The sequence below is a fragment of the Coturnix japonica genome, chromosome 2 (genome assembly GCF_054131305.1).
Source record: "Coturnix japonica strain WE chromosome 2, WE-NBRP24, whole genome shotgun sequence".
NCBI lineage: Eukaryota > Metazoa > Chordata > Aves > Galliformes > Phasianidae > Coturnix > Coturnix japonica.
The window spans coordinates 23,498,881-23,511,099 of record NC_140664.1 but is presented as its reverse complement, the minus strand read 5'-3'; the positions used below and the strand labels follow the sequence as shown (position 1 = coordinate 23,511,099).

At 39.8% G+C, this 12,219-nt stretch overlaps 2 long non-coding RNA genes across 3 annotated transcripts in view; one reads left to right on the top strand and one right to left on the bottom strand.

Moving 5' to 3' along the window:
- The window catches only part of LOC107310301 (uncharacterized), a 36,892-nt gene extending 28,309 nt beyond the window's left edge, over nucleotides 1–8,583 (bottom strand). The window contains exon 1 of the long non-coding RNA XR_001553552.3: nucleotides 8,486–8,583. This is a non-coding gene — a long non-coding RNA (uncharacterized LOC107310301). The remainder of the gene's footprint in view (nucleotides 1–8,485) is intronic.
- LOC107310296 (uncharacterized) overlaps nucleotides 8,584–12,219 on the top strand; it is a 79,131-nt gene continuing 75,495 nt past the window's right edge. The window contains exon 1 of one of the 2 annotated variants that reach the window (XR_014942496.1): nucleotides 8,584–8,721. This is a non-coding gene — a long non-coding RNA (uncharacterized LOC107310296). The remainder of the gene's footprint in view (nucleotides 8,722–12,219) is intronic. The other variant, XR_001553550.3, reaches the window with a different exon arrangement.

The following is a 12,219-nucleotide window of genomic DNA, read 5'->3' as shown; positions in this document are numbered from 1 at the left end:
TAATAAACTAAATGAGTATTCTATATGGTATTTTCTATGACTGAGCTTCAGAGAGTTCACAGACTTTACACTGCGAGTCTGGTGGGAAATCTCAAAAGAGATTTCAGCATTTCTAGAATTAGGATGAAATTCTGTGATATCAGATTTTATCTGTTTTTGAATGCACTTAAAAGAGTAAAAAGTTTTTGATCAAAGCTATAAAGGACAGGGAAGTATATGTGCATTTGGAAGGAAGTTTTGCAGTTAGTCTCTTTACAGTTTTCTGAAATGCTTTGACTCAAAGTGAAAGTCTCAGGTGTTCAGTCTTTTTTTGTATCAAATTTGTTCTTTATGAAATTACTTTTTAAAATAAAGCTACATGACGTCTAAATAAAATAAATTTACTTGAAATAATGTCTGCAAACTCTAAAGAGGTGAGCTGCAAAGGCTTAAGATGACTCTGCAAGCAGTTAAACCTCTGAGAAGCTGCAAAGTGGTCAAGAGAAGCAACAAGACTTACCATGAAATTTAAGAGACATTTGGGGCTCAATAAATAAATAAATAAATAAATAATAAATAAATAAATAAATAAATAAATAAATAAATAAATAAATAAATAAGGCCTGTGCTCTGTGGTTTGCCTTGTGCTAAATTTTTTGATCCATATCTTTTGAAAACAAGTGCATTTCAAACTGGACAAGAAAAACTTCTATGTTAGCAGGTGTGATTTCCAAACAGCAGGTGAAAGATAATTTTCATCTGTAACCTACACATCCTGAGACATTTCCACTTCACAGCTTCAGCTGGTATCCAGGGTAGTTGTAATCTCATAAAAATTTCTATGTACCTCTTCAATCATTATAAGTGGCTCTAATTGTGTAAATAGATGCCTAAGGGTGTTACCAGAATTGAATTTCACACCCAGAAGCCAAACTTCAGCTGCATCTAGAGTGAAGAGGTATGCTACTCAATACAAGTTAGAAAGATTCACACCTCATTTGTACTCTGAGATTCCTGAAAAACTGTTTCTCATTACAGTTTCTTGCTAAAAATCTTTTCAGGTTAAATTTACTTCATAGTACATCATATGATGTTTTATTTTTTCTACTTCTGGCTCAGAAATTCTTACTGAAAGTGTATTTCTTATTCTAGCTATTAAGACATGATAAGGCTGCTGGACATTCATTATCTAAAATTGACTGTGGACTATCTGTCTTAAAACCTAGAGTATCTGAACATACACTCTCATCATTACATCCCAGGTAGCTTTTACCATTGTTACAGTCATAAAATAAACTTTCATAGCTCTATGACTACAGGTATTTTTATTGTTTTTAAATGCCACAATAAAATTCTAAGTTTGAATAATTTCAAAAGGGAAAAAAACACACCCTGACAAGCGTGCCAACATTCTTGCATTAAAACCTGTTAAATACAGCCAGTCATTTTCTAGTTGAGCTGATGTATGAGTCATGGCATAGTCCAAATCCTTGCATTCTACTATTTAAGCAGTTTATAAATCCTGTGAAAACTGAAAATAATTTACTCAAACTTTTGCTCTTATTTACTAAAAACCTTACATTTTGCTTTAATTTGATTAATATCAAATATCAATCAAAAGCAGACTTTTGCTATCAGAACTTTGGGATGATGTTTTCTTACTAGAGGCACATGATAGTAAACTTTAACATTGTCTTAGATATAAATGTGCAATTAGAATGATTTTTAAGGATGAGCAGTTAAAGGATCTACAAATATCAACTTTCTCTCTTGCATTCAAAATTTAAATTTACCAATTTTCCTTGCAATCCCACTTTATATTCCTCAGTTTGTCATATGTAGAGTTTGAGATTATTATACAGCTTTATTTTCACAAATGAGGAATGACAGGACCAGAACACACACACACACACACACACACACACACACACACAAAAAAAAAAGAAAAAAGAAAAAAGAAAGGTGGAGTGTTGGAAGTAACCGCGGGAGACAAGTCTCATACTATCATGGTCAACAAGCCTCGTTTATTAGGTGTTACAGCATCTCATTTATACAATCAGTAATAAGTTCATGCATATTGCAAAAGTTAAGCTCAGGATTGGTGAATTAGGCATTACTTCATCTGACCTTTGTGGTTAGTCTTATAGATACTTTTTCTTTGCAGCTTTGTCTACACCTTGCTACACATCTTGCTTTTCCCTCAGGCCGTCCTTGCTTCTAGATACATATTTCATCTTTAGCTACATACCCTGTCTTTTCACATCCTGATTTCTTCTCAGCTGCCTAGCCCGTGATCGGCCCTAGAATAGACCGTCTTTGTCTTTAGTCACGTTCATTCTTTTACAATTTAACTAGTGGAATCTCTTCATGTCCTTTCTCATGAAGCCATTCTGCATAAACACTCTCCACATTTCCCCCGTTTTCTTTTAAAATGAAAAGGCTCAGTTTAACGACCGATTAATCATATTTAACAAGCAATTCAGTTCAATTGTTCAATTAGTTCTCATGTAGTTTTATCCTGCTCCATAGCTGCTGCTCTGTGAACTTCTCATCTCGATCCATGGCTGCTGCTCCATAAAATTCTTCTTGTATTACAACAATTCCAAGATTCTGCCTATAGAGTAACAACACTACTTAAATTAATAACATAACTATTATAACTCGATCAAGACCTCGATTGACAATACTCTAAAAGTGAAAAAAGAAGACAAGTCAAATACAACACAACAACATTACTGTTAAACCTACTAAAAAGAACAAACATGTTTGTACTGCAACCTAAGTTTCTTCAGCCTAAAAATAAATCCGTGAGGGTCCCATTGTGTTAATCTGTAACTGATCAGGAAAAGTCTTCAATTTTTGTATACTCTGATATATTGATTTTAATGACCACTAAAATTTGTGCAATAAATGCTTTTAAGATGCTCATAACCATGCTCTACCAACTGAGTTATCCGGGCTAATAATTGATTAATGATTGTGCAATTTTATGAAGTAGCATGTCAAATAGAACCAATTTTAGAGGACAAATGTACTAGAGTATCACTAGGGGCATTAATACTTATTGACCCTTGAGAAACAGCAAGCCATGTTGGTGGTGGATGCGACAGGTAGTGCCAGCAGGGCGTCCCCTGCTTCAAGGTGCACATTTCCTCTCTCACCCATCACAGATTCTCTCCTGCATTCAGGGTCTGAAGGATTTCTTCCAGTTGTACACCACATCCGCATGGCCAGTGCGTGATATAGAGCCCAAGTGGAACACCTGCTTGGAAAACAAACTATCAAATTTAGTTCTATTAGCGTGCACTTTTGTCTAAAATGATGCATGGTTATATTTTCAGATCCCAATTAATTGGATGTAAAATAGGTATCCGTTATATGATACAGGGTCATCTCTTTGACTAGAATTCCTTTCCAGGTTTTGTCTTTGCAAATTAAGAAAAGCTAATTAATAGGCTAATAACATCATAACCAAACAGTACTAAAACATTAAAAGAGCTATTCCTGTAGATTCTAGCATTGATTACATCAAATCCTGTTTAATACACATCTGATCTATTACTAAAATAGAAGAAGCACACAACATCCTAGCTAATGCCTTAAACTCTAAATCTTGAGACTGCATTGGTAAAACAGAAAATCACACACTATGTCAAACTATTAGTAATATTATCTATAACACAGCAAGTTACAAAGCAATACCACTAAGTAAGAAACACACAATCACAATTACTATAAAGGCTGGATGCTATTTTCTGCCTTCAGATGAGTCCGAACATATCATGCTGGAACCCACACAGGGCCAGTCCCTGTGGAAATATGAGCATATTCACAACCCCAAGTTGTCAGTAGTAGAGGACAGTCCCAAAGTCCTGTGGCCATATTCCAAACATTAACCATAGGCTGTTCCTTTAGCACTGGGGAAGCCTCAAAATGACAATCCACATAAGCTGTATCTCTATGAACACGATTCAAAAACTTCATCACAAGCACAAGCAAAACCTTGCATAATACTTCTTGTAGTGTGTCTCCCATATTCCCCCTTTTTTGTTTAATAATAAGAATGGATTTCAATGTTTGATAAATGTGATCAGTGATAGCTTGTTCAGTGGGAGAATGAGCAATGGCTGTAGTATGTTTAACACACCCTTCTTGGAGGAAAGTTTGAGTGGCCCTAGAGGTATATGCAGGCCCATTATCTGTTTTTGTAGTATGTAGGATTCCCATAGCAGCATAAGCAGATAACCAGTGTTTACGGGTGTCATGACTGAGTTCACCTGTATGTGCTGTGGCAAATATGTAAGAAGAATGAGTATCTATTGTTACATGTGCATATTTTAGACGGCCAAATTCAGGAATGTGAGTGACATTTGTCTGACACAGTTGAAGAGGTGCTGTGCCACATGGATTTGTCCGAGTCTGAGGCAAAGAGGTATCAGTCAAATTATGTAGCTGATATTCAGTCACAAACACGGTGTATTGCATAGGAGAGAGGATCATTCTTAACGCAGTTTTCCAGTCATGAGGGGTCATAGCGTAACTGTCACTGTTTGTAACCAAAAGATTGTATGTAAAGGCTGACTGAACTCTGTATGTTCTCACTGACTCCCTTAGCTCCTTCACTGCCTCATAAGGCAGGGATTCCACATGGGAGACCTGATTAGGAAAGCTTTGCAACGTGTCAGCATCACCCCTTAATATTGTTTCTTCTCTGCAATGCTCTAAGACATCACAGTACGCTGTAGGGAAATTTGTCATTCCTGCTTCCTTCAAAGTATCATCAGGAAGAAATGCGTCCGATTCTCTTTCTGGATCTACTGGACCTGGGTCATAACGATCCCCTGGTTTCAGTCCATCCGTGTCTTTAACCACGTTACACACGGGCTGCAGAGACACAGCCGCGCAGGACGAGGGACGGGTGGCATGGCGAGGTGCAGAGAACGACGTGGGCGAAGCAGAGGGCGGGGGTGCTGTAGAGACCGACAACGCGACGAGCGACGTGTGCGGGGGGGCAGGCGGCCGCTGGCTGGGAACGGCAGCTTGTATCGGAGCGCGGCCGCTGTTCTTTCGTGCGCTGCTTCTCACGTTTCCCGACTTCCTATAGCATACAGCAGCGTTGTGGGTGTTGGATTGACACTTGCTGCGCCAAATCCCAGTGGCTTGGCACTCGTGACGGATGTGGCCAGTTTTTTCACAACGGAAACATTTCATGAGGGAGCTGATCTGCGAGCGTGGGCTTGTAGCGACTGCAGCTTGGAGGGGTGCAAGGGCTGCTGACACTTGATTCTGAGAAGCCTCAGCCTGTGCCTTTAATCCTGCCCCTAGCTCTTTAATAGCCTCAACTATGAAAGCCTGAGCCCCCGTGGGCACGCTCGATAGTCTGTCTAACGCCTCCTCTATTGTCCAGTTACTCCTCAAAGTACTTAGAATGCCACAAGCTGTAGCATTACAATTCTGAAGTGCACAATGTTTTAGCATTATTTCCCTCATGTACTCTGGTACTCCAGCCTTCTCTATGGCTCCAGCTACCTTATCTAGAAACGCTCCAAAATCCTCATTTCTTCCCTGCCGGATTCCCATATAAGACGACAACCCACCTGGTGCCTTGATCTTATCCACAGCCTGCCTGGCCAGATACATTGACTCTCTACATTTAGCTGGTCCTAATAAAGCCTGGGCCTCCGTCCGGATGAAAGGACCCACCCCTAAAAGTTCTTCAACGGTGACATTATACAAGGGATCTCCGGGCTGCCTAACTATCACAACTCTCTGTTGGCACATCTCTTCCCAATAAGCATTAAATAGCAGTTGTTCGTGCTGCGAAAAAATCAACCTAGCTATAGCCTGACAATCAGATGGCAACAAAACCTGAGTACTCCAGATATAATCCAGTATCTGTCTCGCTGGCTCACTTTTTACTCCAAACTGACTGACCGTAGACCGCAATTGTGACAACAACCTCCAATCTAAAGCACTGATAACAGCCTGTATCCCACCTGCAGCATTAGGCGAATACCCCACCGACAGCACCGCCTGTGGCACCGCTTCCAACGCCTCACCGTCTCCCGCCTCTAAACAAGCCCGCGCCAGCGCAGCCCAAGTCCCCCCCCGCTCCCGCGCGACGGCCTCCGCCAGGTCACTCTGTGCCCCAGGGAGCGGCTCATTGCAAAGGGGGGTCGAGGGGGCCGGCTGTAGCGCCATGGTCGATGCAGGCGGCTCGTCTGATACAGACGTGCAGGGAGACGGAGACGGGGCACTCGGCTCCGCAGCCACTGGCAACGCAGGCTCGGCGGCCGGCGGCAACTTTACGGTGGACACTGCAGGGGGCCCCGGGCAATCTGACCATTCATTATAATTCTTATTCCTCCCCTGCACAGCACTAGCTTTCTCTACCGCTTCCTTTTCTGCCTGATATTGCAACAAATCATTATAAACCACACGCCACCACTTCCCGCATTTTTTAGCCATTTTCTCCCCATCTATAATTCCCTGAAAAATTGCATCTCCAAATTTACGCCACTCAGCAAGATCATGCACTAAATGCAGATTCTGAAATAACCCTTTAGCATAACCATACACTAATAACTTAGGGAGTTCCTTTTCCAAGTCTACCCCCTTAAACTGTCTCCGCTTAAGAAAAGCGGTGAATAAATTATATGCTGCTTGCCTGTCCATATTTACTCACGTCGGTACCGTTGCAGCCCTCCAGGCTTCGGCAGCACGTGTCGGTCGAGCCCACCTGTCGTGGTCACTCGAGACGCGGAGCTCCAATTTTAGCTCTTTTCGTCGTCCGTCGGGCTGTGAAATCCGGACCCGAACCCAACGCAGTTCTTCACCCGTGGCGCCCTTTTTTCCTTATCACGTCGGGGTCACCATTTGTTGGAAGTAACCGCGGGAGACAAGTCTCATACTATCATGGTCAACAAGCCTCGTTTATTAGGTGTTACAGCATCTCATTTATACAATCAGTAATAAGTTCATGCATATTGCAAAAGTTAAGCTCAGGATTGGTGAATTAGGCATTACTTCATCTGACCTTTGTGGTTAGTCTTATAGATACTTTTTCTTTGCAGCTTTGTCTACACCTTGCTACACATCTTGCTTTTCCCTCAGGCCGTCCTTGCTTCTAGATACATATTTCATCTTTAGCTACATACCGTGTCTTTTCACATCCTGATTTCTTCTCAGCTGCCTAGCCCGTGATCGGCCCTAGAATAGACCGTCTTTGTCTTTAGTCACGTTCATTCTTTTACAATTTAACTAGTGGAATCTCTTCATGTCCTTTCTCATGAAGCCATTCTGCATAAACACTCTCCACAGTGGAGGAATTGTTGTTATGCTTTAAGTACAGAATAAATAGAGTGGCAGAAAGCCTTCTCTGTTTATATGAATGCGGTACAAGTTTACAAGTTACCTCTGTATTGTACAACTCTAGTATTAGATATATGTACCCTGATGTACATCCTTCTATCTTTCCATTGCAACAAGAAATCCTAGTTTTTATTCAGCTGAAACTTTGAAGGTTCATATTAGAAAACAGGCTTTCTTCCCATAAAAGTACATTATTTTCAGGGCTTTGTGCTTAACTATAAATTTCCACACTGTTGCCTCCAAAAGGGCTCATTACCATGGCAACGTCCCAACAGAAAGCAGTTGTACCAAAAAGCACTTCCCATTAATAAAACAGAGAATTACATGAACTTGCTGTTCACAACCTTTGTCACGAAATGTTGTCTCACAATATTAATGCCTGATCCATTCTCAAATATTTTAATACTGTGGCATTCTGCTTTTACCTTTCTAAATTTTATATGTGACTGGTTAGCTATTCTACTATTTTTTATTGGTGATGGCCCTGCTCATTTGAGGGAAAAGGTGTAGTTGCTAGCCAAAAGACAAATTGCTGAAAGGTTAAGGCAATAAAACACATTACTATATTTCATGACAGAAAAAAATACTTACCTATAACTGTAGTTCCATGAGGAAGAGAAGAATTTGAATATCTGTTTCTAAATGGTTTTCCTTGACAGTGACCTGGTGTCTTGGTACCAGATTAAGCAGACCTGGGTATATTTTCTGATAGCTTTTGTCTCTCAGCTTAAGTTAAGTGGCCTGTTGAAGTAGCCTTGAGAGTCTGAAGGAACAGCTAGAAATTATCCAGCGATTAATGAAAGAGGAACATATTACTAACATGGAACTCTGTCATTTATTCATTCATCTTTATAACATTTAGGGCTTAATTTTGCTTGGCAATATTCTGATAAACATAAAGCCATGTCCCTTTTTGCAATAGATGGCTATCTCACAGTTCCTCTTTGAAGGCTTTTATTCTCTTAATCCTGACATTTTACTAGTGAATAAGGGCAATCAGTCAGTTTGCTAAGGGTTGTAGTAGAAAAGTAGGCAACAGGTTCCTTTTTCTTTTTCCTGAAATGTTGTTAAGTTTTAATCTTATCCAAACAGTCCTGAGATTTTTTTTGTTGTTGTGGTTAAAAAAAAAGCATACCTGACCATTCTCTTGGAGAAACTCTGCTTCTTAGTGGTAGGTTTTATTCATGCAGGGGGTGATCCTGCCTCTGCTCCTGGCTCTGCCCCTGTGACATCAGAAAGCTGCTGCCATGCAGAGCACAATGGCACCTAGCAGCTGTTCTGTTACACCACTGCCCTTCAACCAGCCGAGGCAATTCCCTGCTTCAGTGTGGAACGTAACTGCTGCAGAGCTGAGCACCTCGCTGAAAAGAAGTAAAGTTTCAGAAATTTTGTTTTTTTAGATAAGTTACATAGCCTGACTAATCTGCTGGTAGGACCAGTATATTCACGAAATTTCTACTGCAATCAATTATTTAGGGCATTTATTGTATCCCACAGTTTAAGACCCTTTTCAACTAGCAATCCATGAGCTACCAAGGTCCCACTTTTAAGAAAAATTATGGACATTTTTATTCAGTTTGGATTAGGAACAGCTAGAGCTAATTTCCAGATCAGGTTACACTCAGCTCCTGCTAGTGCTGGCTGTAAACCTCACTTGTGATCTGCCCTTTGATCTGCAGCCTGCAGCCAGCATTGCCTTATGATAGAAATAGATAAAAGATGGTTTGGGTGCATATTCTGTGGTTTAAAAAAAATGTGGTGTTTCTAGGTTTTATCATTTGACATTCTGTCTCAAAGGTAGAGAAAGATGTAAGACTGAACACATATTCAGCCTGATGCAATAAATACTGTAAGACACTAAACTGGAGCCAGTAATTTAGTCAAGAATTCTTTAGAATGTAGCACATTCTGTTGTGGGAGGACTAACTCAGGGTCATGGGCATGAGTTCTTGAAATGCTGGCAGGTAGCTGCACTATGGGACTCTGGTGGCAGCTGTGAGGACCAGATTTGTCACTGACGCAGATTAGTCACTGGTGGGAATTGCATTAGAAAATAACAGAAATCTAAAATTATACAAAGCCTAACCATTGAAAATATGTATAATATTCCCCAGGTTCATTTCATGCCAGCCATGTGGAATAATAAGAAAACCACAGGTCATTCTTCTTTATGGCTAAAATCAGGGTGGTTGTTTACCTTGTTCATCTTAAAAATGTCTAGCAGATATGGTCTGATATGATATCCAACACCAATTTGGAAAGCTCCAAGCAAATGACTTGTTTGTATGATTTTTATACTCTACTTCAGATGTTCATTTTCTAATCATTTCTTAATCACAGTGGTTAACGCAAGAGAGTGTAATTGTTATTGGTGGCACAGATCACTTGTAACAAAATTACATTCTTATTTATTATCATATTACCATAGTTACAGTATTGTTACAGAATAACCTTTACTTAATTACTTACCACAAGCAATTATGGGAAATGATTTGAATGTTCTGATTTAGTGAAGATATCTTGCTTTCCTTCATGAACAACAAAATGCCATTATAACCAGGTAACAGAACAGCTCACATATATCAACATGCATTTACTGTAGTTCATAAAAATTCCTTAGGCCAAAATGTTCCATTATTTTCTTCCTGCAAAGATGAATATCCACAGTAAAGTTAACCTCAGGAAAAAGAAAAAAAAATGCAAACAGAAAAATAGAAACAATCTGATTCTCTTGATTGCCTGTTAAATCTGCACTTTATATTACATTGTGCTGTAATGATGGCTAGAGCAATGAACAACACATTAAAGTATGTAGTTTCAGATGAGTTTTTCTTGAAGGCAGGTTACAGACTGAAAATTTTCTCTGCATTTTGGAGGTGTTTAACATCTTGGCATTTTATAAAGATTTATCCCTAATTGCTTCTCACTATTTAACTAAGCCCAATTTCAGCTCTGTTTTGGTAAGATTTGTTTCTGTATTATCTATAGATTTTCCTATTAAAATGTAGAGTAACTTATTTTTTTCTGCATTACATTATTTCAGTTTAATCAATTGTCGAGGTATCTAAGAATAGAACAGGAAACAGTCGAGCAGATGTAGAACTGGGCATAGATCTATGTACAATAGCTACGAATATACAAAAAGAGGTTGTTCCAAAATTGTAAATGCTGAACAGGAAATAGATAAGAAAAGTCTATCAAATGGTGGGATTAAGGGAAAAGTTTAGAGAAAGCTAAGAAAACAATCTCCAAAATAATTATGTATAAAGAAAGGCTGAGAAAGGAATGGCAGGTTCCATACATGGGTTCACACACTTGCAGATGTTTGCACTTGCTTCATTGAACAGCTTTACAACACTCAGTCCCAGGGAGTAAGAAGGAATTAACTCAGGAGAAAAATAGTAACTAACTGAGTAAATCCAAAGAGATTTAGGAAAGAATGTTCTGTTGTATAGTGGAAATAAAAAAAAAAAAAACAAAAAAAAACCTTAAGAAGAGCCCAGCTCAGAAGTAGGGAAAATTCTGGTGTGTTTAAGTGAAGGTGTTGTGTAATATGTGACAGAAGTAAAGTTGCAGGTCATTTTATGTGAGCTGCAAACTCTAAACCAGTAGTAAAGATAATCAAGATTGACGTCCAAGAAATTTTAAGGCTGAAATCCTGTGTTTCTGAATTCTACGAGTACTAAGGAAGTCAGAGTCATGAAGGACAGAATCACAGAGTGGAGAACATTTGAAGAGACTTCTGGAGGCTATGTGATCCAACCTCTGTCCAAGCAGGGCCACCCAGAGAAAGGTGCCCAGAAGGGATACTCCACAGACTCCCTGGTCAGCCTGTGCTAATGTGCTATTAGTTGCACTGTGAATAAGTGCTTCTTGGTATTTGAGACAAACCGGCTGTGTTCCAGTTTGTGCCTACTGCCTTTGCTCCTGCAACTGCTGTGAAGTGCCTGGCTCCATCCTCTTTCCACTCTCCCCTCAGGTATTTATAGACGTTGATTAAATCCTTCCTGAGTCTCTTCTTTAGGCTGAGCAGTCCCAGCTCTCAGTCTCCTCATGGGAGAGGCATTCCAGTCCCTTTACTACCTTTGTGGCCCTACATTAGGCTCTCTACGGTGTGCTTATTTCTCTCTTATGCTGAGGGCCACAGACCTGGACCCAGTATTGCAGATACATACTCATGAGCACTAAGTAGAGATGCATTACATCTCTCACCCAATGGCAACAATTTCCATAATGCAGACAAAAATAACAGTAACTTTTTCAGAAGCAATGACATATTGCTGACATATTCAGTTTGGTGTCCACTCAGATTAACACAGTGTCACGGTTTAAATGAAAATCCACCTGCATCCATGACAGGGGCCGTGGACTCCACAGGGGCCCTAGGCCAAAAGGAAAAAAAGTTAATTAGGAAAAGAAAACAGCGGCAACGATCTAAGGAGGCACACTTATTTACTAAATACTATATCGAAATACAGGATAACACAATATAATACAATATAATTGAAAATTGAGCTAACGAATCAAGCAAAATAGGAGAGAGAATGAGTCCTGAAACCGAGAGACCTACTGTAAATCTAGGCGAAATGGTGAAAGCTCCCACACACTCCTCTGAATGCCAGAACTCGAAAGACGTCAGTCTAGCCTGCAACCAAGATAATATAGTGTCCAGGTCCCGTGACCCATCTCTGACCGTGTTCTTCTCTGGGAGATGTAGTCTTCTTCTGTAAGTTGCAGATTCAGTAAAATTATTCATGCTTTATATGATGTTATGATGGGGAATACTGATAGCAAAATTACAAAATTATTAAACCATGGCACACAGTTGTTGAACAGATCTCCAAAATACCAGATTTACTGCATGTAAGC